General features: G+C 29.7%; 1 protein-coding gene across 2 annotated transcripts in view; it reads left to right on the top strand.

The window, feature by feature from the left end:
* LOC129966782 (monocarboxylate transporter 9-like) overlaps window positions 1–25131 on the top strand; it is an 80217-nt gene that overhangs the window by 13761 nt on the left and 41325 nt on the right. Inside the window, exon 1 of one of the 2 annotated variants that reach the window (XM_056081344.1) lies at window positions 15819–15909. The exons of the other annotated variant lie outside the window; for it this stretch is intronic. The gene's annotated coding sequence lies outside the window, so the exon portion shown is untranslated. Of the gene's footprint in view, window positions 1–15818; window positions 15910–25131 lie in introns of those variants that run through there. 2 annotated transcript variants of the gene reach the window in all.

Below are 25131 nucleotides of genomic sequence, written 5' to 3'. Positions count from 1 at the left end.
CAGATTGCAGCGCCATCTGTTGTTGAAAATTGTAACTAATTTTGCAAGTTTGTATGAAAATTTACTGTTGTCCCAAGCATATTGCAACAAACGGTGTATTTATATCGCTGCCCGTTTAGCTTTTATTGATTTTTCAAATATACCGGTCATTTTTGAAACACCTGGTACATTCATTGGGGACTAAAAATATTGACATATCAGGAGGAAAGCAAACCGATAAGTTTTACACGAAATAGACTCATGTTCATAAAAGAAGGGACAAACAGAAAATGCTTCTTTTCATACACAAAAGGATATTATGAGTAACTAAAAGAAATTTTTATAGTTGCCTTATAGGGAAAAAAATGTTCATGATTGATTAATGAATATGAAAATATTTAGAATTCTTATTAACAAACACCCTGGTAAACAAAAAGTTAAGATGTGAAGCTGAAACTATAAAAAAATAAACTTATTGTTTATCTGTTATGTGTATATGTTTTTCCGCTTGATGCAGAAAATTATATGAATCAAAGAACACATGTAGTAGATTTTACTCTCTGGAGATTTATTGAGAAGAGGGCCGTTCAATCAGTGATATCATAAATGAATTCGGAATAGCCAAGAACATTTTAGGATGGCTATGAAAAAGGTTTCATAAAACTATTAGAAATTACAATCCAAGTCAGCCAGTTCAAGCCACAGCAAATGAGAGGACTATTATATAAAGATAACAGCCAATATGAAATGTTGGCTAACAGCAATCAAACTGGTAAAAGGGAATAAAGACAGTATGTGGTGTATTTCCAACTAGACTGCTGTTTAGGTTCTCAGAGATAGTTAAAAGGTGAATTAAAATTTTATTTGCCAAATTTCCAAGCAAGCAAATTCATAAGAAGAAAAAAATCACATTAATCATAAAATTTCAGATAATATTAACACTTTGCCAAATATAATATATCATGTTCTTATTCATCTCTTTGCGTTCATTTTGTTATTAAAACGTTTATATGCACCAAAATTATAGATGAATGGTGTGCTTTGTGTATGAAGTTGATGCCAAGCAGTCACATGAGTCATACTATGAATTTTCCACATGCCCGAAACGTCGTCTGTTATCTAGACACTTCTGTCTGTCATTTTTTATTTATTTCTTTTCTATCGTTATTAAATGATGGTGTATCTTGTTTAGTTGGTTATGTTTCAGAGAAATGTCATTTGTTTAAATAATTTCTTTCGGTTCAACCGTATAATATATAATTAGTTTAATTAAGTGATAAGCGAAAATAAATTATAAACTTAGTAGTACCAACAACAACAAAAAAAACTGAAAATATAAAAAGAAAGACTATTTCGAATTCACAGAACAAAAAAGTACATTCTTGATTAGTTTCTTTGTTTCAAGAGATCTTATGAAAGCGGGATTAAAGATGGTGAATCGTCAACTTTTTTATGAACTATAATTGAACAAATTTAAATCCGATAGAATAATATAACCAAAAAAAGGCCAAGAATGGTGGAATGATGATCATTATGATCCGTACAGTGGAAGCAAGAGGACGTATGTTTTCGGGTACTTTTTTTAATGATCACATTTCACACAAAACAAACGCAAAGACAAGACATTCACGCACGCATCTCTTAAAATAGTATCTTAATTCATTATTTCCAATCGCAATGCCTTATGGGATGCGTACCTAATCAGGCATCGCCATCTATTATCCAAAAGAGAAGATAGAATAATGCAACTGTTAAAAAGTATTATCTGAAATAAACATTGTTCTTAAGTTTTCTGAAGACGCATTCAAAGCATAAATTAATCAAATGCTAATTAACACTTTGAGGAACACAATATGAAGCAAGCTGAAGTTAATTAACAGATCCGAAAAATTGGAGCCTGTTGTTAAACGATGAAGCTATAAATTATGTAAAAAAAATATTCCAAAGATTCAATATAATAAAAAGCCGGCGTCCTGGCATAGGGGTAGCGCATCTTCCTCGTGATCTGGGTGTCCTGGGTTCGAGTCCCGATTCGAGTATGGTTGTTCTTCATCTGTGTTCTATCTGTGAGGTGTGTGAATGTACCCCCCTGTAAAAAGGGGTTGTGCAAGCGAATGTGCGAGTTTCATCTTCATATGAGCTAGATATCAGATTTCTGCCCTCGGGTGCTCAAATGTCTTTACCCTCAGAAGCTACTGCACCCTCTTTCCGTGGTAACGCGGACACGACATCATCAATAGAATAAAAAATAATGGTTTTATCAATTCGGAAGTGAGTGCAACTGAATTTCTACATATTCTGTAGTTCTTAATAAAAATAAATAGGTACACAAATTTTAGTAAAATTTATTGCTGCTGGCAATTTCTGGAATTGTCTTTTTGGTCCCATATGGACCTTACGGAAACATTTCCAAATCCTGTCAAACTCAAAATCCATTAGTAAATTTGCTTCGATATGATCAGTTTTCTTAAAATTTAGTTAACAAATATTCCATCTTTAATTGCCATATTTGCTTGTTCCTTTCAAATTTAAAAGAGCACAAAGCTAAATTTCGGGAAACTCGGCTAAAATAAAAGATTTCACATTTTTATACATATTTATACATAATTACCTTTTCATTAGATTCAATAGATCTAATTAAGACTCTATAATTGAATCTGTTTTCATGTATCTCGAAAGTTCATTTCATTTCATGGAAGATTTTTAACGCTAAGTATTAGTTTCCTAGTAAATGATTACTTTTATCTTTCCAGCGGAATCGAAACGATAAAAAAAACATGGGGAAAGCTTTTTACCCATTTTCCTCATTTAACGAACTTGTCACCTTAAGTGGCCAGCTGATTTATCTGGGATATTAGTTGCATTTAATTTAATCTCTTATGTATCATTATTTATAATTCTCTCAACAAACGAGATGTTTCAATAATGAAGGCGAGTCCCATCTTATCGTATCATTAAAAAGTTAAGTGCTTCTGTAATTTACTTCAAATTGCACAATCTCTTTTGCGGTAATTCAATTTCACTTATTCATTCTTCATGCAAATTGATTAGAAAATTAGGATAATCTTTTTTTCTATAGTTTTCAGCAAAGAAAATCGCACGATCTAATATTTTATGCAACAGAGGAAATAGTTTTATTTGACAATTTTATTATGACAATTAAATCTACTCTAAAAAATCTTGCAGAAAATATTTATAAAATATTTCCAGAATTCCGAATAATTATTATATTATTAAAAAGACAATTTTTTTTTAATTTTAAAATGGTGTAAAAATGAAACTTTACTATAATATTTTTGGAAATTATGGGGAAAAAAGGATATATTTTTTTCTTAATTTTTAATTAAGAATTTAAATTTAAAAATGTAAAAAATCTCTTCGAAGTGCACATTTTAATACACATGTCAAATTTGGCAGCTAAAATGGTTTGTCCTTTTGTCCTGTAGAGTGCCGACACACACACACACGCACACGCACAACTTTATAAGAATCAATTTCTCTTTTCGTTTTTTTTTTTCAAACATTTTTTAAATAAGTAAATAATGGATTTCTTGACTTTCTTAGAATCGGCTTTCTAATTTTGAAGACAAAAAAAAATGATAGAACGATTAAAATTAAAGAGAAGAATTTCATTTATTAAGCTTATATTAAGCAGCAATGCCATCTTGCGGATTGTAATTGCGGTGTTGCTGTAAATTATCCTTCATTGTGCAGTGATTCCTTTTACTATAATTTAAATTTGACTTTTCTGATTCATTTTGAATAATTTAATTATTAATCAACAGATAATAAGATTTCTGATGCGTAAGCTTAAACAAAAAAAATTCTAACTTTTTATCAGTTTTAATTAAAAATGAAATTTTAAATTAAATGTTTTCGGGGTTTTTTTCTTACATGTCGGTCTCGATTTTAAAAATTACTCAGTTACAGTTAAGCAGCAAAATAATCAAGAATTTCTAAATATAAAATAAATTTATACTTAGAGATTCAATAATGGTATTTATTTTCGAAAAACTGTCATTTGTAATGCAATATTTAATTAATTTTTTTATCATTAATTGCGCATTTTATTCAAATTTCAAGTTACTAAAAAATGTCTGTTTTTTTTCTATTTTATAGTCTTTACATTATGATTCATTGTCATAAATATTAGGGAATCTTAAAATGAATTTTTCTCAAATTCGCCATTTGATGGCCCCACAAATACAAAGAAAATTTAATTAAATTAATTTATTAATTAATAATTCAGTTCTAAAAAATATGATTATAATGTCACCGAGGACACAAAAATTAATTAATTTCCGAATTTCAGCATATCAGGGAGGAGTGCGAAAGAGACAAAGTAAAAAAGAACTCCATTTTTACAAACCTGAAACAAATAAAGTTCAATAAAAACGTACAGAAACTTTTAAAATCCTGTTGATGGTGGTTCTACATTCTGACATTTGTTTTGTTAACTATTTTGTTGTTGTTGTTGTTTCTTATGGCACTTGCCATGGACAAGCCCGCTCTTCGAAGACAGCCGATTTAAGCCTGAGGGGGGAGCGCCTCTTGTTTATAAAGTAGCGCCAACTAGGCCCAAGAGAACGACTTAGCTACACACACGTCACAACTAGGGATTGCAATACCGGACCAAAATTTCAATACCGGTATTCGGTATTTTTCAAATCTTAATACCGGGATACCGGTTTTAATACCGGTATTAGAAATTTGAGAAAAAGAAAGAAAACAAGGTGTTTCTTTTTTTTATTTGCCAGTTTTATAAGAGAGTGTAAATATCACAAAAAATATGTAACTTATAAATTATAACAGTATATAAAGCATCACAAAAAAGTAAAAGAACTTATTTATTTAAATCACAAAAAAGTGTAAATATCACTATTCAGTCTGTGGTACTATTACAAATTTTTGAAATGTGATCTTAAAAAACATAATGCATCAATTGTACTGTCATTAAGCCTGAAAAGTAATTTTGTGTAAAAATTACCAGCTGTCGAAAACGCTCTTTCGGCATCCACGCTAGTTGGTGGTACTGTTAGCAATACGTGATATACTTTTTCCAAATATTTACCTCTAAATCCATCCTCTTGAAATAAATCAATTTCTCGTCGGATGGTTTCGGATATAGCTGATTTCTGTATTGTATTTTGGTTCGTTGAATTTTTTTCTATTTATTGCTAATTCTAATTTTTGTTTAAGAGACAATTCCTTTTCGCTATCGACATTAGTGTCATCATAATCTTCGATAATTCAAGCGAATTCTTCTGAATGTGGATAAGTGTGTGAGTAAAAAAATTGTAAGAAAATTTACTATAAACTTAATCAGATTTGAATTGATTATTTTCTTTCCTTCTTTTTCATTTTCATTTTTAAAATCATTATAATTATGTAAATACCATAAGACATTTTCTATTTCGTTATGCCTTTCTTCTGTGCGATTTTTCAATGTAATATATAATTCTTCAAATAGTGATGTGTGCTGTTCTTTCATGATTGCAACATGAAATTTATTGTTGCATTAGCTGTTAATAAATTAAAATCTCTCCGACATAATGCCTCTATAGTTAGATTTTTGGAAGTAGAGCTGATATAGTTCTGGATATTAAGTCGAATTCACTGTCAGAAAAATAATTTACAGGTTTAAATCGATTATTGTTTTTTGGATTGGATTTCTAAATTTCAAAAATCGTTCCATTATTAGGAGTAAACTGTTCCAACGTGTCTTAGAATCTATTATTAATATATATTCTGTTTTATTTTCAGTTAGTATATATTTTTATAATATGGCATTTTTTGTAGGGGAAAATTTAAATATCTTAACAATTTTTCGAACTTTATAAATTATAGGAAGCAATTCTTGATGGATTAATATTTCAGCCTCATTAGCAATATCTTCTTCAACAATTACATTGTCATTATCTTCATTGTCAATATCACTCTCACTCTCTTCAAAGTTGGAATCCGAAGTTTCTATATCCACAGTATTTGAATTCTTATGTTCTTTATTTTTTTGGTATAATACATCTATTACTCCTAATTGAATTCCATGAGCATAGCACAATTGCTGATTTGCACCAATCAACTTTCCAACTTTTTTCTAACTGTTGCTCCATTAGTTGTTATGGATACAATATCTTCTTTCAGGGATAATCCATGTTTCGATAATTTAGATTTAAGCAATTAATTAAGCCATTAATTAGCTAATTAATTTCGCCCTTTAGGGAGACATAAAAACAAAAACGTATACTATTTTGCAATGTTGGCGATCCCTAAACATATAGTGGAGACAATTTAAAAAATTTCTCGTAAATACCGAAAAACCGGTATTTAAACTTGTGAATACCGGTATTTCAAAATTGTAAAATGGCTCAAAATACCGGGATTCGATATCCCGGTATTGCAATCCCTAGTCACAACCCTTTTTACGGGGCGGACTTCATTCACGCATTTCATTCACTCAACCACCGATCGTAATTTAGACCTGAATCAGAGAACGATCATTCCTGATCTAGTACCCCCAGTGGTATTACTCTCGACATGGAGGACTTTGTGACCATGACAGATTTAACGCGCGTCAGCCACCAGGCACGCGGGGATTCTTCGGCAGGCGAGGTTCGAACTCGCAACCTAAGGGAAGCGAATCCGACCGTCTACCAACCAGGCTATCCCGGCCTTCAAAACTATTAGATGTTTTAACTGAAATAGAAAATCCTGTTTTAAAAAATAAATATCACAGTATATGTTATTAAATTCTCTAAAATATATATTGCTTCTCATTTTTCCCCTTTTTCATAGTAAAATGTCATCTAAGGTTGACATTTATTCACAAAAGAAAGAGAGATGAAAACGATAATCTTTACAGTTTTTTTTGTGTGACTTTTCTCTTTAAATGTTAGTCAATTTCTCTTTTACGTGCAACTGTTTATTTTCATTTTTTTTTTTTTTCATCTACTGGAGAATTTATTCAGCTCAATGCTTCCAAAGTGCTTCAAATCAATCGACAGCCTTGAACCTATAACACGCGAGTTGGATGTTTTTTATAATAAGATTTCCTGCAAATTTGATTTCATTTCCAAAAATATCAGTAGCTGTTGGGTTGGTTTCAATGAACGCCATTTTATAAAAGTTATTTTAATGTTTTAAATTGAACTTTATTTAAAATCCTTCAGTAAAATGAAGACTCTGCAGATTTACCGAACAAACATTTTATCCAAAATATTATAAATGAAGAAAATATAAAGATTTGAAATTATTTTCTCCTTGTAGAGATTTTTTAATTAACATTAGGAAAAATGTTCTTCCCTCAACTTTTGGTATACTTCCAAAATTAAGCCATTTTGTATTAAATATTATCTTATTTATAATAGAATCAAGTATTCATTTAGGAGTGTTTTTTCTGATTGATTAGTTTTCAAATTTCCAACTGATTTCTAAATTAAATGAAAAAGTAGTAAGCAAATAATAATAATAATAATTCATTTAGCTGTTTGCGATTTAGAATTATTAACTTCACATAAATTTAAATGCAAAAGTTAATAAACTGAATGAGTTTGGTTTAATATTCAACACATATTTACAATTATACTGATAAAACCTTATGCTAAATTTCATGTATCTAGCTGATTGTATCTTTAAGATATCGTATTCGCATGCACAGACTTCGTATTTACGGATTTCTTCCACAATTTGATAGAAATCTGCAGTTTTCAGGATTGTAAACTCAATTTCATTTCTTCAGATCATTTCGTTTTTTGAGTTGTCATGTTGACAATTAGTTAGCCAATTCCAAAAATGGCTTTTCTAACAATAAGAATTATAAGAATATTACGAATAATAAGAATTTGAATATGAAGAATAACAAGAATTATATGAGTATTAAGGATTATATTAATTAGAATATTAAGAATTATATAAAAATTAAGTATAATAATAATCATAAAATATTAAGAATAATCATAATTATGAAATAAGTTTATTAAAGCCTTTGGTAAATGATATATTTTTTATACTTCGTTTTAAAAAAAATAATTATCGTTTAAAACCACTAAACTTCATAAAGTTGAAAATTAAAAATAATTTTCGAAAAACTGAATTCTAAGAAATCAAAATATTTTAGTTAAAAACATTATAAATATTCTTATAAAATAAATATTTATATTTGAAGAATGTTTTCCAATTTTCCTAGAATTTAAATAATTGGAAAATTTAAAATGAATAACTTTAAAATAAATATTTTGCATATATTGTCTAATTCATAACATCTGCTGAAAGAATAATAAAATAATTTCAGCAAATCTAATTTGAAAAATATTTTCATCCATTTTTAACTTTTTTTAATATTTTAATTTACTTTATTTTCCAAGTTAGTCATTGCATGATTACGGAAATTGTTTTGCAAATGTTCAAGCGATAACAGCAGCAATAACAATAGAAATGTTCAACAATTCGCCAGCATTTGTATTTATTTTTTTAATTTTTATTATTAACAGAATCGAATTCGTTTTATACGTTTGTTTATAGGTTTTACTGACACAGTGTTTCCCGTAAGAATTAATTTACATCTGTTCTACGTCTCTTGTTTTGAGTTAGTGTTTATTTATGAATAAAATAATGGCTTAGATATTTTATGGTATTCCTATTTTGAAAATATATATTCTATCTAAATTTGCTCTTTTACGAGGAAAATAAATCTGTTTCAAACATGATATCCAAAATAGATGCTTTTCTAAGGATACTGCGCAACTGATTCTTAGCAATTGCTTTTGGAAATATTTTTTTCCATAAAAAAATAAATAAATAAAAGTTTTTTTTTATAAGCAATATTCTTGAAAGCTCCAAATGTTCTCTTAAAATTTGCTTAGTTATTTTTTAAGTGGTAAAACTACATAAAATTAGAGAAACGTAGTACATTTTTTTTTAATGTTGGGAATATTCATTTTAGTCTTTACTATGTTTATTATCCTATTAGACGCCTTTGGCGACCAGCTTACTAGTCAAGATTAGTGACTTTTTAGGCTATTAAACTTTTAATATGAAAGGCATTTATAAAATTAATTTTTATTTGATACAACTCGAAAATATGACTTTAACTGTATCATTCTGCAACAAATTAATGTGAGAACAAAATTAAAAGTGCATATACTATAAAACATAAGCGGAAATGAAAGCCCTATTTCAGAATCAATAATAAAAAAAGCAATTTTTTAATCTTAATTTTAATATTGGTTAAAGAACACGATTAATATTTTGATAAATGAGTTTGAATTTCATAATATTAAAAGCATATTAACATTGTAAATAAAAATTTATTAAAAGTTTAAAAAACTGTACAAAAGTGAATTTGATATAATTAAAGAGAAAATTTTTAAGATAATGCAAAAACCTTTTTGGGAAATTAATAGTTTCGGAAGTCATCTATTTCCATTAGATAAGTCATATCGAGTATTCATAGTGATGATTAAGCCTATTTTCACTTTCGAATTATTAAACTTTCTGATTAATGCTTATTTCTTAATTTCTTTTACATCTCCTAACTGAATGTAATGTTTTACACGGCGAGCAACATTTATAATACAAAATTACTTAATGAGCGAAGTGTTGAATTAAGTGCAGCTCTAAAAAACGCTGAATAAAGTAGTCTGCTGAAAATTTCGTATATCGATATGTTTACATTTATTGTTGCCATTCCGTAATAATAAGAGTGATTTCTGTGCCACGTACGATTACCTGGCGTTTAGAGAACAAGCTATAAAATGTAAATTTTGAGATGCGATTGATCTTACAATAAATCATTATAATAAAAAATCTAATGTTTCATTTTCCCACAATGTATCTGGACTTTATCAGAAAAGTATTTATATAAAGATTTTTTTAAAAAAATTGTGCTAATGTCTTTTAAAGAAGCTCTTTTGATCTGATATATATATTCGTTACCAATAGTTTCTCCACTCTCGCAAGCAATTTTAAAATACCATTATTAAAAATAAAAAATAAAAAGTTCGACGATATTTACTTATCTTCCCAAAATTAACAGCTGTCTGTAAGTGATCCGCATGCATTCAGGAATCAAACAACGCTTTCCTAATTTCAGCTGCTTACACACAGAAAATTTTGGTCTGATACTTCCTGAACAAACTTCATACGTAATCTGTCGTAATTAACGTTTGCAACTGATTACGATTTTCCTTTCAAACTTCATTCATTTTGCAACAGAGAATAATATTTATATTCCTAGGATGAGCAGCGAATCCAAGATTTCATACTCAAATGAATCATTATCTATTTGAACTAATTAGATTCCAATAGGAATTACTGGAAGCAGTGATTAATAAATTAATTCAAGGGTACCTTCATAACATATGCACAAATAACATCATCATAATCTCAATAATTTTGCACAATGAAAGGTTGTACCAGAAGTTTTTGAAGACTTTAATAGAAGGTTAAGGAGACAGAAACAAGTCAATTTTATAATAGAACATAAACACATAATACAATCATTATAGGAAGTTGCTGGTTAATGAATAAATAAAAGAGAATGATATTACAAATAAAATGCACAACATCAGTTCAATGACATAAAAATTTATAATAATACAATAAAACATAACGCCATTCTGCCTTTATAACAGTCATGTTATATAATAATAACAGCTATGTTTATAAATAAATCACCAATTGACTGCCCTGAGCTGCCATTAAGGCACACAGAAAAATCTGAATGACCTCACTGCCGCTACAGCATAGGCGGTGTGGCGAACTGGGATGCGCGAGGATAGAACCTGGGACCTTGCGGTTCACAGCCCAGTAACATGATCAAGATACAAAAGCAATTGCTCGGGTAGCGTAGTTGTTAATTAGCTTATAAGCTATTCACCCCAGACTCTCCCTCTAGTGAGTTGGAGGTGAGACAAACGATATGGCTGTTGAGTGGTGATGTATTTAGCTGTTGAGTCTAATGCGCCTGTACCCATTGGAGTAGCTCCAAGCGTTATAGCGAGCGGGTGTGGGTGAGTGGTTGCTGCGTCAAGTGAGTCTGGCGACTTTGGTTGCGGGTAGATGGCGTCACAACAGCTGTAAGAAGGTTGAAGGTTCATCGTCCGAGGTCACCAATATGGCGGATTGGTATGAGTGAGGATAGAACCTGGGACCTTGTGGTTCGCAGCCCAGTAACATGACCATGATACAAAAGCAATTGCTCGGGTTGCGTAGTTGTTAACTGGCTTATAAGCTATTCACCACAGCGGAAACTAAGGTAGAATCGTCCTGTGCAACCCCTCCAGTGGGAAGAACATCCCATCAACGGTAGGTGAGCGGTAGCAGACCCCATACCATTTCTGTACCCACATAGTAGGTGAGAACCAACCATATGGAATATATGAATTTTTCATATATGAATATACATAAATTTCTTGTTCTCATATCAGAAGGGCCTCACGAAGGGATATGTTCATAGATATAATGAAATAAATACAAAAGAAAAAAAATTCCTCTCGGCAAGCTGGAAGGCAAAGTCCGATTCCTTTTCATCTAAGTTAATATATCATAAATTTAATTTCAGGCAAAATTCGGGTTTGTAAATCACTTTTTAGCCCCTAACTTCTAACATATTGAAATTATCAATCAATACAAAAGTTGTTCGTCGTAATGAGGCTCTAATTTGGCAAATTCGATTTATTTTTCTATCTTCAATATCAAGGAAGTTATAGCAAAATGAAAATTTCCGCGCCCTTTGATCTGGATGACCCATTTACGAACACATCCAAGGTTTCTACATTTCTAACAAATCATTCCAAACCGGTTAAAATCGAAATAAAATAGACTACTCAATGTAATAGGCTAATGAATGTAATAGTATCTCTTAATCTATATTAAATCCTAATTAATTTCCACATTTTTATCTTAATATAATCCATATTAACTTAATTCTAAAATGGTCTCTTATTTCCTGATCCAATTCCACCTTTTTTATTGAATTAATTATACACATGTTCTATAAAACTGCAAACTTCGTCATTTTCTCACGCTCCGAATGAAGGGATAAAAATCCTTAATGCTTAGCATATTTTTTAAAAGATACCTAAATTTCCCTATCCGAAATCGACACATGCCAAAGAAATTCCTATTAAATCTCATTATAAAATCCCTATGGGAAAAATTTCACTCTTTCATTCTCTTTTGCTCTTCTGCTCTTGTGTCGCGATGTAAACTGACGTAGATAGTAGACTCTCATTGCTTCTTCCTTGTACATAAATTAAGTCTCCCGGGATAGAATCAAAGTTAAAAGTTTAAAATTTGTCTTTTCTTCGGCCTCACAACTGTTACAAAAATGTGTTGTATATAACTTTTGAAAGAAGGGTGGTTTGAGCTCTAGGAAACTTGATAGGGAAAGATCTGTAGAAATTTTCCTAAAGTCGTGCCAAAGAACCACTGAAATAGGTGGTCTTCCTATAGGAATCTACCTAAAATCATATTCAGAATAGTATAAATAGTAAAGATTCGTACAAATCTCCAAATAGAATTTTTCTGAATTACAGTACTTTCTTTAATTACAGTAAAGATGTCTTGTCTGTACGCACTTTAAAACTGCATGTGCCTCATATTTTTCAGTATTTAATCACTAATTTGTTAAATTTTATTGGTAATATCTCAATGTGACATCAATCTTTTAAGAATTTTGAATCTTTAATGAAAATCCAAGTAAAATGATATGCGTCACTTCGTAAAAAGAGTAAACATCTAAAAGAGTACTTCGATTCCGGACATTACCAATTTCCGGACAGTCCGTATTTATTCCTCTGCCCAGAGCATGAAGGAAAGAAGGCACAACAGGAAGAAAGTTAAAAATTGCATTACTTTTTTTTTTTCTTCGAAAAGCTTCGGAGACAGGTTTCAAAATATTTTTCGACTATAAAAAACATTTTCGAGACCCTGAAATTCGATGACAATTTTTTTTAAAAATTGAAGACTGTTTAAAAGATAATGAAATTTAGGAGATAAATAAAAATTGATTAAAAGTTATGATGCTACAAAGTTTTTTTTTCGTAAATAACTACGAAATAATAGCGCAACATATATATTTTAATCATATATCTATTTTTAAATTTATCCACAATTAAATAAATTGCTTTGTTAAAACTTACATATTTTTTAACAAAGATCTCATTTTTGTTATTTATCTTTATCTACAATAATGGTATGCTCATACGTGCGTGCGTGTTGGTGCAGTTAGAGACTAGATCATTTGACCTAGCGCCATTAAACTTCACACATTTATATACTTTGGAATGTAAAAATGTACAATAACATTATATATTCAAGACCCTAATAGTAAAAGAAAAACAAATTAACCCGAGAAAACCGCTGGATGCAGCAGAAAATAAACTTATTACCAACCTGTAGAATTCGCAGGATGATCATTTAAAGACTTGATGTATCAGAAAATAGAAAAGGATAGTCAAAATTCGAAGGGTCAAAACAAAATCATAAAAGTTAAAGGTGCTGAAAAGTTACATTCGTATTTACTGAGAATATTTCTATCAGCGTCTGACAGTTTTACGATTTGGTTTCCGGCTCCACAATTTGTTATCAAATGATTACTTTTTGCTTCTCACAAAGGGAGGGCACAGGGTTGAAATCTGAGATTGGGATGAGATTTACTATAATGATAGTATACATTTAGTGTGTTCATTCATGAAAATATTAAAACGCAATGGCCAGTCAATTTCGAGAAAATGGTCCTCAAACTTTTGGTAAAGCTTATATACTGATAACTTGACTCCCGTCCGGATGATCCCAATGGCATGGTTGTCTAGGTAACCGTCTCGTATACGGAAGGTCAGAGTTCGAACCTGGCTGGGATTTTTTTTCTTTTTTAATAATTCTTATTCAATTAAAAATTTACAAATGCTTTTAATTAATATGCTTTTAATTTTTTTATCCAAAAATAAATTATTATTATGGAAATACATAATAATAAAATTAAAATTTTAAAAGAAAAAATTATAAATACAGAATCACTTTAAAAAAAATAAAATTATTTAAATTTAATTAACGCTTTACATATAGTTTTAATTAATATGCTATTTATTTTTATGCAAGGATAAATGTTTATTATTTTAATACAAACTGCAATTTAATATTTAAAAAATAGTAATAGATATAACATAAATAGTGATAATTATTAAATATAAATATTCACAGCATAAAAAAAATTTCAATATTTTTAAAAAATTATCCTATATACATTTATTTTCATTTATATACAAGAACCAGTATGGTAATTATAGTAAAAATATTGGAAACAAAATATATTTCGACCTCTTACACAAATGATAAATGATGATTGCCCACAAGAGCAAGATTTCTTTAAAAGATCTGTGGGAAAACAAATTTTATTTACATTCAAAAATATCTCTTTCATCAGAAAGTTGGGCAGCGTACCATGCATACCTCATTATCTTATTAAAAAAATTGGCGATGACAATTGATGATGCACAATTGATAGAATTTTTATACTATCTTCGGAATAATTTATTTCTTGATAACGTTCGATTAAATAAGAAGAATTTTGTATGCGCTTAATACACTTTGAACCATCTGCCTACGCATTCAGTAAATTAACACTTGCTCTATACTATTTCTTTTGATTAATGCAGTTGGGGACATTTGCTTACATATTTAACAAATATCAGCTGCTCCCTTCAAATTTTTGATATAAATAAAGCTTTGTTGAGTTAAAATTGATAATTTATTATTATTAAAACCCAAGAATTTGAGAATCAATTATTTGAAAATGATGCAAGCAAGTTAAATTATCTGTAGCCATTAATGTTACGTTTTTAATTATTTTTCCTTTAAACATTAAATTATAATTTAAGTATTAAAATAATAAGCATTTATCCTTGCATAAAAATAAGTAGCATATTAAATTAAAACTATCTGTAAATAGTTAATTAAATTTAAATAATTTTATTTTTTTAAAGTGTATCTGTATTTATAATTTTTCTTTTAAAATTTTAATTTTATTATTATGTATTTCGATAATAATAATTTATTTTTGGATAAAAATATTAAAAGCATATTAATTAAAAGTATTTGTAAATTTTTAATTAAATAAGAATTATTATAAAAAGTAAAAAAGTCCCAGCCAGGTTCGAGCCCTGACCTTCCGTATACGAGACGGTTACCTAGACAACCATGCCATGGGGATCATCCGGACGGGAGTCAAGTTATCAGTATATAAGCTTTACCAAAAGCTTGAGGACCATTTTCTCGAAATTGACTGGCCATTGCACTTTAATATTTTCATGAATGAACATTCTAAATGTATACTATCATTACATTAAATCTCATCTCAATCTCAGATTTCAACCCTGTGTTCCCCCCCCCCCGTTGTCAGTCTACTTAAAAGTTTGGTTTTAAAAGCTTTTTTCTTTATTCTTGTTATTTAAATATACTTCATTATTGAACTCCATATATCCATATGGTTGGGAAAACTCAGCTATTGTAGCTAAAACAACATGCATAAACAAAATGACAAATGTTTAGGATGAGTTGTAACCCAGTTATTTCAGTCTCTTCGAAGCCAAATTCAGTGCTGACTGTCTTACAAGTTGTTCTGTACTTAAGTCCAATCTGAATGCATCTGCCAAAACAAATATATGACTCAATCTCACACAAGAAAACTAATGCAACAAGTTAAAAAATGCGTAACTAAAGAATTAAGAAATGGAACAATAAGAGTGACCTTGACTGTAAAATAGGCATTTGAAATAAAGTCGCGTGCCAGAACTAGATGGAAGGGTGACAAGAACGGTTAAATGCGAAAAGACATCGTGCGTGGAATTGAGATTCAGATTAGCTAATTGATGGTTCTGATAATAGAAGAAATCCGCGCAAACAGTAATTCTCATTTGGAGACAAATGATGGTAAGTGGCAATCATGGGTTTTCCGAGTGAGAGACTGTAATGGATTTTTTCTAAATTAGCACGGCCAAATATCTTCTGAAGATGATCAAGAATGGGTATAAAATCTTTCTTGTCCAAATTGAGACTGGTTAAGATGTATGAGATGTTTTAGAGTAGGCACTTAAATTTGGATAAACTTTCAAATGTTTAATTTACTGTGAAGAAGATCTCCATTCATTTGCTTTGAAACATAGAAAGGTAAGTTTGTGAATTATTCAAAAAGAGTGTTTGAAAATGCGCCGATCTGCTGGAGTTTTAATAAAGTAAGTGAATACAAATGTTCCTATCATCATAGTATTAACTTTACTGAAAAGGTAAGTATTCTGGCATTGCAATTAACTCTTAACTACGGAGGTGAAATTTTTGAACTTAACTGGTGAGGTGCGGGTCTACGAGACCGTATTTCATTTACATTCAAATTAAATTTTCTAATGAATGCATTAGTATGAAAAACTGCCAATATATTTTGCAGATATTTTTCTTGATATATAGATATGTTTGAGAAATTTTTCAAAATATATTATCACTGAAAAAAAGTAAATGCGTCGGAACATACATTTTCTTCTCAAATTACATGATACAATAAATAATTTTCTTGAAAAAACATATTACTTTTTACTGTTTAAATCATATTTATTTTTACAGTATGTGAAGGTATATAGAAGAATATATAATGTAAAATTCAACAATTATATGAAAAATAAAAAAAAAATTGACAATGGTTAAAATTGGCCCTTTTTTTTATCCGCTTGTGTGACTTTCATAGCACGGTTTTCTAGGGCATTTTAAACATACAATTAAAGAACTAGTATAAAAATCAACCTATAAATTCTGTATATATATCTCTTGGTATATTTTATTTTTTATAAATTTTTCAAAATATATTATCACTAGAAAAATTAATTATGTTTGAACATACATATCAGAATCAGTTGAATGCCAATTTTCATCAAAAAACTCTTATCCTTATCATTAAAATCACTTTCTGCTTCATTTAAAAGTGTCTGGAGCACTGCTTCATAATAGGATGATCAGTAAATTGGATGATATTTCGGCATCCAAGTTTTAGCGCCATCTGCTAAGCCTTGTTTATCACTGGGACACTAACAGGGAGATGCGGTCTTAGAGACCACGCTCAAAGAAATAACTGAATTATTTTAAAAAGCATCCGCTGAAATCGATTGAAAAAGTGCACATGTATTGAAGGTCACAAAACAGGAAGCTATAGGGTCAGTCCATTCAATTGAGCTAAAAATAGAATAGGGGTGACCGAAAATCCATCGCTAGCTGTCTCACAGACCGCACGTCCGCAGTTAAGGGGTAATAATTTGACATTACTCAAGTTATATTGATCAAATTGAGAGAACACTTATTTTAATTTTATATAACCAGAGTATTGTCATTTAAGATAATAATAAGGATAACAATATTTTTATAGCGATTATTTATCAGTAAGATAAATGTGTACGTATTTATTAATAAAAAGGCCAAGAATTCTACACATTTTGATGGATTTCGCGATTTATCCCTGGCTGCCAGTTAACAATATCCGAAAATCGAATTTATGTTTTAAAGACGTTTTTCCCAACCAATCGAAACCAAAATTTGACGCAGAATTGCCATTGCAATCAGAAAAGCTCATGCCAAATTGGATATATTCAAGTCAGTGCGTTTTTTGAGTTATGGCGTTTGAATATATCCGAAAGTACTGATCAACAGCTTGTTGGATTTGGCTCAAAATTAATTGACAGGTGTTTACACTGTAGATGATAAGTTCGTGTACTACATTTTATCCATCTAGCGTTTTCTTTTTGTAATTATCGAGTTAACTTATAGACGAACCGCCGGACAGACAGACTTCCTCTGAACGAATTTTGCTCAAAACTTGACAGAAATCTACACATTTGATTTAAAGACCGTATACTAAATTTCATCTGCATATCTCAAAGAGTTTTTGAGTTATATTTACCACAGACGAACCGTCTAATGGACAGACAGAAATTTTCCAAAAATGGGTTCGGAGATTCCTCTTAATCTCGAATTCGAATTTTTTTGACAATTATAATACTTACTCTGTACTTAGAATACAAGAAAGTAATAAATGGCAAAATATATAAAAAAAACATTTAAACCTTTCTAAATCCTTAAACAATTAATTATTAGAAACTATATGGGAGAATATATTTTGATCTACAGATATTTTTTACAGAAACTGTGGGGCCGTGGTGGCCTGGTGGTAAGGTCTCGGCTTGTGAGCCGTAGGGTTTCAGGTTCGAGACCCGATTCCACCGAAGAACCATCGTGTAAGGGGGTCTGTTGCACGTTAAATCTGCCATACCAAACGTCCTCTCCCTGGTGTGGTATGGAGAGAGGGGTGTCAACTCAGGTGTCCTCCTCGTCATTTGACCGCGGTTCAAAATTACGAGGTCCGTCCCAAAATAGCTCTAGTGTTGCTTTACAATGGGAAGTTAATATAACTGAACTGAACAGAAACTGTAAATACAATAGCTTAAAAAATGCTAAGAATAGATATTTGTACCTGTCTTCTCCTTATTATCCAAAGAAATAATTAAAAAAAAAAGATCAAGTGTGTTTTTGCCCACGCGCGCATTGTTATTCATTTTGAAAGAAAATTAAATCATGGAATCATTTTTCAAGGTTATCGCCGCGAAAGCCACCATTAAGATTATAAAAATACTAATAATACGCCTACGTTGAAGATGTAAGTTTTTAAAAACAATTTATGAGGTTTTTCGTGTCAATCGATCGTGAGTCATTGGTTTTGTGGTGAAAGCTTATAAGCCAGTTAGCAGCTACCCTACCCAAGCAATTGCTTTTGTATCATGGTCATGTTACTGTACTGCGAACAACAAGGTCCCAGGTTCTATCCTCGCTCATAACAATCTGCCACATTGGTGACCCGGACGTGATCCTTCAACTTTCATACAGCTGTTGTGGCGCCATCTACCCGCAACCAAAGTCGTCAGATTCACTTGACGCAGCAACTCAAAAAGGCCACAGCAACTCAAAGTCGTCAGACTCACTTGACGTAGCAACAGCAACCACACACGCTCGCCATAATGCTTGGCGCTACTCAAATGCTCAAATGGGTACAGGCACATTAGAATCAACAGCTAAATACATCACCACTCAACTGCCATATCGTTCGTCTCACCTCCGACTCACTGGAGGGAGAGTCTGTGGTGAAAGCTTATAAGCCAGCTAACAGCTACACTACCTGAGCAATTGTTTTTGTATCATGGTCATGTTACTGGACTGCGAACCACAAGGTTCTAGGTTCTATCCCCGTGCATAACAATCCGCCACAATCTATTTAGGCTAGTCAGTTACGAGCATTCCAAGCCAATTTCAGTCCAATCTCTTCTATAGAGTACACCACAGTGTCCATTCAACACCCCGTCTCAACATTCCTTTATTATCAATGAGCACTTATTCTTAATGTCACGATGGAAATTAGGATGTGCTGGATATCTAACATTCCACGCCTTGTCATACCTATTCTATCCGAGGTTCAGCATTGGTGATATACTTTTGAGTACCACCAATCATTTTGCGTGTCGTAAATTGTGAATATCCCATTTTAATTAGAGACCAATCTTATTAGCCTAACCGCTAGAGTTAGTCGACTAAATTAATCCAGTTAATGCTCTAAAATCAAAAGTTTCAGCTGTTTCTTCTACGTGTGGAATGAATGAATTTGAAGCTTAAAGTGTTAATAAGAGATCCTTACATTTCAATTCATTCAAATTTAGCGTCCCTTACCTGATGATGTTTCTTAATAGAATTGTCTGTTATCATGCAAAGTTTTCCACACAAAGAGAGTCAAAAATGATGTATAATATTGGCAATATAATTCCGGGAAGTATGATTATGTAGAGATGCATAATCCACGATTTTTTGAATAACAAATAATATTGCTATTGTTATTTTAAATATGCGTTCCAAATATCTGTTATTTCAATCATATTATTAATTAAAAATCATTACTTAATATTAAATATAAAATTTATTAATTGTAATTAATACTTAATTTATTAATTTAATTAACGTGTGATTGAATTCATTTATTTGTTTCAGCTTACTTCTTAAATTTTATTTTTTTCTCAAAACTATTTATTTAATTTATTTATTAGAGTGAACCATTTTCTGGAAAAGATGAGTTAAAAATATATGTCATTTCTTTAAAATGTTTACTTTAGTCCTATATTCTACCAACAGATGGCGCCAGTAGTAAACAGAGTACATGTAATCAAACTCAATCACGTCAAGAGCAATTAAAAATGATCTGTATTGAATAGTGCATCATTATATACGAATATCGGTAACTCCCGTAAACTGGAGCGGTGACTTCGCACTTTCCAGTGAAACCTCGCACTTTCTGGTGAAATCACCGCTCCGATAAATTTCAGTGATATGCAATTCAATGATACGATACGATAATTCCAATAACCGGTCCGTTCACTTTTCAATCCAATCACAGATTTCTTTCGAGAGCTTCCAATGGACAGATCGTATCGATTGTTACTTTCCAATGAAGTCACCGCTCCGGCAAATTTCAGTGATATCGTATCGATTGCTACTATCTATCGTGATCCAAAACCTGTAATCGAAATATCATCAGTAAGATCGTATCAAGGATTTGAATCACACCCCTCTTTGAAAAGTATTGATCGCTTGTATTTGTGACTTTTTGATATTGGTTGCGTAATAACCGCTCTGAAAATATTCGTCATCCTTATGATTATGACAATTCTTCTTTTCGGTAGATTTTGGACAGATTTGAATCTAACAAACATATCGCAATATTTAATGAAAAACTTCTTTTTATCTTGAATTTTTATTTTGATTCAATTAGTCTCTTATAGATTAAAAAAAAGTAGTTATCATAAAATAAGTTATCTATGCCAGTTTCTAATGGCTGCAAGTCCAACGAATACTACTGAAATTGATTATTAAAGAAGACATTATCCTCAGATGAAAATATGGAAACTTCACTTCAATTAAAAGTTTGCTGAAATTTTGAAAAGATTTTTCCGCTAAGAATGCTGTTACCTTCTAATTGTAGTTTTATATTTGAAGATCTAATGGTCCAAATTTGTAGAATGCTAATTAGAGTTGCTTGTTCTTTTATTATTAGTAAGGCCATTTTATATTTCTTCTACAAATATGTTTATTAACATTACATATATGACTGTTTTTTTTTTTTTTACATTAATCACTTATCTGAATCAAACTAGAATTATAAGGTACTAGTCCCTTTCGGCGACTAGTTTATTAGTCAGGAATATTGATTGTATTTAAATCCAGCTTAATCTCTTGTGCTTAATTTGATGGATATAATTAACTTAACAAAATTATTTCAGATTTCAAATTGTGATAGTCACAGTTTTCCAGGCGTCTTAATTTCAGTACCTTGATACTATTTTATTTCTATATAAACTTCCCTAATACAAAAATAATTGTCTGAAGAATTTAATTTCATTTTTTCGGCGCCAATTCGCTTTTTTTTTTCAAATAATGATTTGCATTTCATTTCGACTTTAAAATATCATAGCAAATTTTACGACCTATTGCATATAAACTGAAATAAAAGGTGCCGACATAAAGAACAAGAGATTACAAACAACATCTGTGAGCTTGCCGAACGTATTTTCTAGAATACCTCTGATTTATTTAAGAATGAAAGTTATGAAATGAAGAAGCGAAAACAAAATTATTTATAATATTACTAAAAATAAAAAACCACAAAATACGTATGATCATTATTTTTTTAGCTTTAAAAATGGGAAAAAAATAAATTAAATATTCTTATGAAAAATGTAACCGGTTTGCATTAAATTCTGGCAGTTAAAAGTATTTCTGCTTATTATAAATCGGAATATTCTAAAATTTTACTAAAATTAGAAAAATTGAGCAAAAACGAAATTGGCTTTGTTGAAATATTAACGCTTTGAATTCTCAGAGATGTAAAAATTATTCTTTTCAATAATATTTTTCAACGTTAATGCTAATATACAAAAAATTTGTCTAATTTTTAATTAATTAAAATTCTAATTACAGTTGTGAAAAAAAAAATTCATATAGATTTACATTTTCATCTACCAAAGTGCCTACATCTATGCCACATTTGCTAATTCTAGTTCAAATGATTTGTTCAGTAGGACGTTAACACCCACATACACACATTATCTTTTTTATTACATTGTTAGATATTTATTACTTTATCGATAGATATAAAATGCTAACGAATGCGGGACAGAAATAGCTATCTTATTACATATCGTTGAATGGCAACAGTCAAATGTTAATAAATCACTATACGAATGTACAGCAGACATTCAAACAGCTTCAGTAAACGCTTTAATATCTGTACTTAATTCAATGCTTCGTGATATAATGAAGCTGCAAAATATTATTAGAAAATCTTATGGACAGGGCTCACTAAAAATGCTAGTTAATCAGAGAAAAGAAAATGTAACTCAAGAAATCAAATGCTAAAGTAGGCTTAACCGTTGCCAGATAGGATATGGCTATGACTTACCTACGAGACTTGATGATTTTGTCTTCCAAAATTATCCCACACAAATGAATTTTGAATTATATTATTTCAGTATCAAGAAATTATTTTTTAATGGTGCCAGTTTTATTTCTGCACAATGTTTTATTTTTAATAATTTTTTTAATGTAATGTATAACTTTGATTTACTGTACATAATATTTTTAATAAATTTGTTTAATGTAATGTTTTTAAATATCACAATTACTTTTTAATGTTATAATGAAATTCAAACCCATCCATCAAAGCATTTGATCCCGTGCTTTTTCCAATGTAAATTAAGGTTAAAAATTATCATTATTTTTTGGTGATGAATTCCGTTGTAAGATTTTCAATTACGCTTTTATTTCTTAGTATATACGAACTTTTATTTTAAGAAAGAAAATAGATGCAGTTCGCATTGCTATTTAATAATCAGGTGTGTGTATTTATATAACGTATGTATGCGTTATAATATATATTTCTGCTATATTCGGTGTGTATTTTCAGTTCGCAAATCAATTTGAATAATAATAAAATTGTTTATAAAATGTATATAAAAGTCATCAGATGCTTTTGCATAATGTATAATTTCACGAAGTTTTTCTGTAAATCATAATAATAATCTGAACCTGAATTAATAAAAATTATTATAACCAGAAGAAATTGAAGAAAAAAAATAACTGTTGTTTTCTTATTGAAACGGAATTATGTCTCATCGTAAAAGAGGTGTTGTTCATGTCGAAGAAAATGGAAATTTGATGAATAAAGTGATTACTCAAACTAGCTTAAGCAGAATGACTTATTTCTGCTATTTTACTAACTTGCTTTTCGTTCAGGCGATTTTCATTTCTGAAAGGAAATCTTCCATTAGAAAAATATATATATATATATATATATATATATATATATATATATATATATATATATATATATATATATATATATATATATATATATATATATATATATATATATATATATGCAGTAATTAAAAAAAAGTATAACTTGTTTTTTTATAAGGATATTTTATAAGAAAAAAATATAGAATTCCGCAAATAATTGTAAATGTCAGTGAAAATAAGAATGCTCATATTATATAAATTATAAAAAAATATTTCTTTAATGCTCATAAAATTTAATATTGAAGGACTGTTTTCTGTACTCATATTTTTTTAAAACTATATTTGATTTTAGCAAAAGGATTTTGCATTAACTGAAATTTAATCATTTCAACTTCAATTTAAAGTTTAAATTTTATCGGAGCTAGCAGAAATTTTGTGAGATACACGGTACAATGAACGGCGGGGCAATTCCGTCGTAAAGTTTCTGTAATAGCATGAAGAATTATTTTCTATAAGGCTTTGAAGGTTAGAAATATTTTGATGAAAAAGCTCTAAAGGGACTAAGCTACATAAGATATTGAATCGAAAATTTTAGTGAAACGTTGAATTCTGACGAATCAGCTGGTCGCCAAAGGCGGCTAGTATTTAATATATTCACCGTCATTAGAAATGATGCAATGAGTAAATATATGCGAAAAAAGTCATCCAAAATAACACAAAATATTAAATAAAGAATTTTCATCGAATTTTAAAATATAGATTTCCAGATGGATTGAATCACAATTGTGGCTGTCGGTATGCCAATTATCATGAATGCAAATTCGATTGATTTATCGAAAAATAGTCGAGATGCACAAAGATATTTTCTTCATAAATATTATTTTTTGTTGCCTCGGAAAAATACTCAAATTATTCTAAATTACTCAGACATTTCAAATTACTCAATCGTTAAATTGTAAACGATATTTAAAAAAAGATTATGAATGGAGTGCAAAACAATACAAATTCTTAAAAGATAGAAATATTAAGGTAGGCGACTACGGTGAAAAGTCGATTTTTTGAATTTTTTCATTGAATATTTTTATTCGTTGGATAGATTTCCTTTATAAAACAGTTTCAATTTTGTTTTTAAGTCTATTTTTTAGGAAGTAACATTGGTTTTATATTTGCATTTGCATGCGTTTTAATGTCATTTTATATCTTGAGATGCTGTTTTTTTTTTTAATTCTAGAATTTGGTAACATTTTCTTACAAAAAAAAATTATCAATTAAAACCTAATGCATAATTTTAGTTCAAATTTTGTATAATAATTTTCGAATACCTTTTGTACTTTTTGAACTAAAGAATAAGCAAATTATTCATTTAAAAATATTTTATAGTTGTTTTAAATGCTTCGCAATGAAAAAATAGAACATTTCATATCATTTATTATTCGAAACTCAGTATTTAAAGAATTAATAGAAGTATGACTTATTTTGTTGTTCAGGAATAACCTTGAATCATTTAATAACGCACTAAACTAGAAAATTCTTGCTTTATACCTCCTTTTAGCTTAAAAAAGCCCTTTTTCTATTTTTTAGCAAAACACTTATTTCACTTAACTAGCATACTTAGATTTCATTGATATTTTTCCAGCTTTTTTAAGCAAAAATTTAAAAAAAAAATTATAAAATAAAATCCCTTTTTTTATAAAAATATAAATTTATGCCGAACTTACTCAAATACCTTAAATAAGTAAAGTAGAGAAAACGGAAGTTTTTTTGTAGGTCAGAAGTTGTAAA

The sequence above is a fragment of the Argiope bruennichi genome, chromosome 4, assembly GCF_947563725.1.
Source record: "Argiope bruennichi chromosome 4, qqArgBrue1.1, whole genome shotgun sequence".
Lineage (NCBI taxonomy): Eukaryota > Metazoa > Arthropoda > Arachnida > Araneae > Araneidae > Argiope > Argiope bruennichi.
This window is presented reverse-complemented; position numbering and strand designations above follow the sequence as displayed.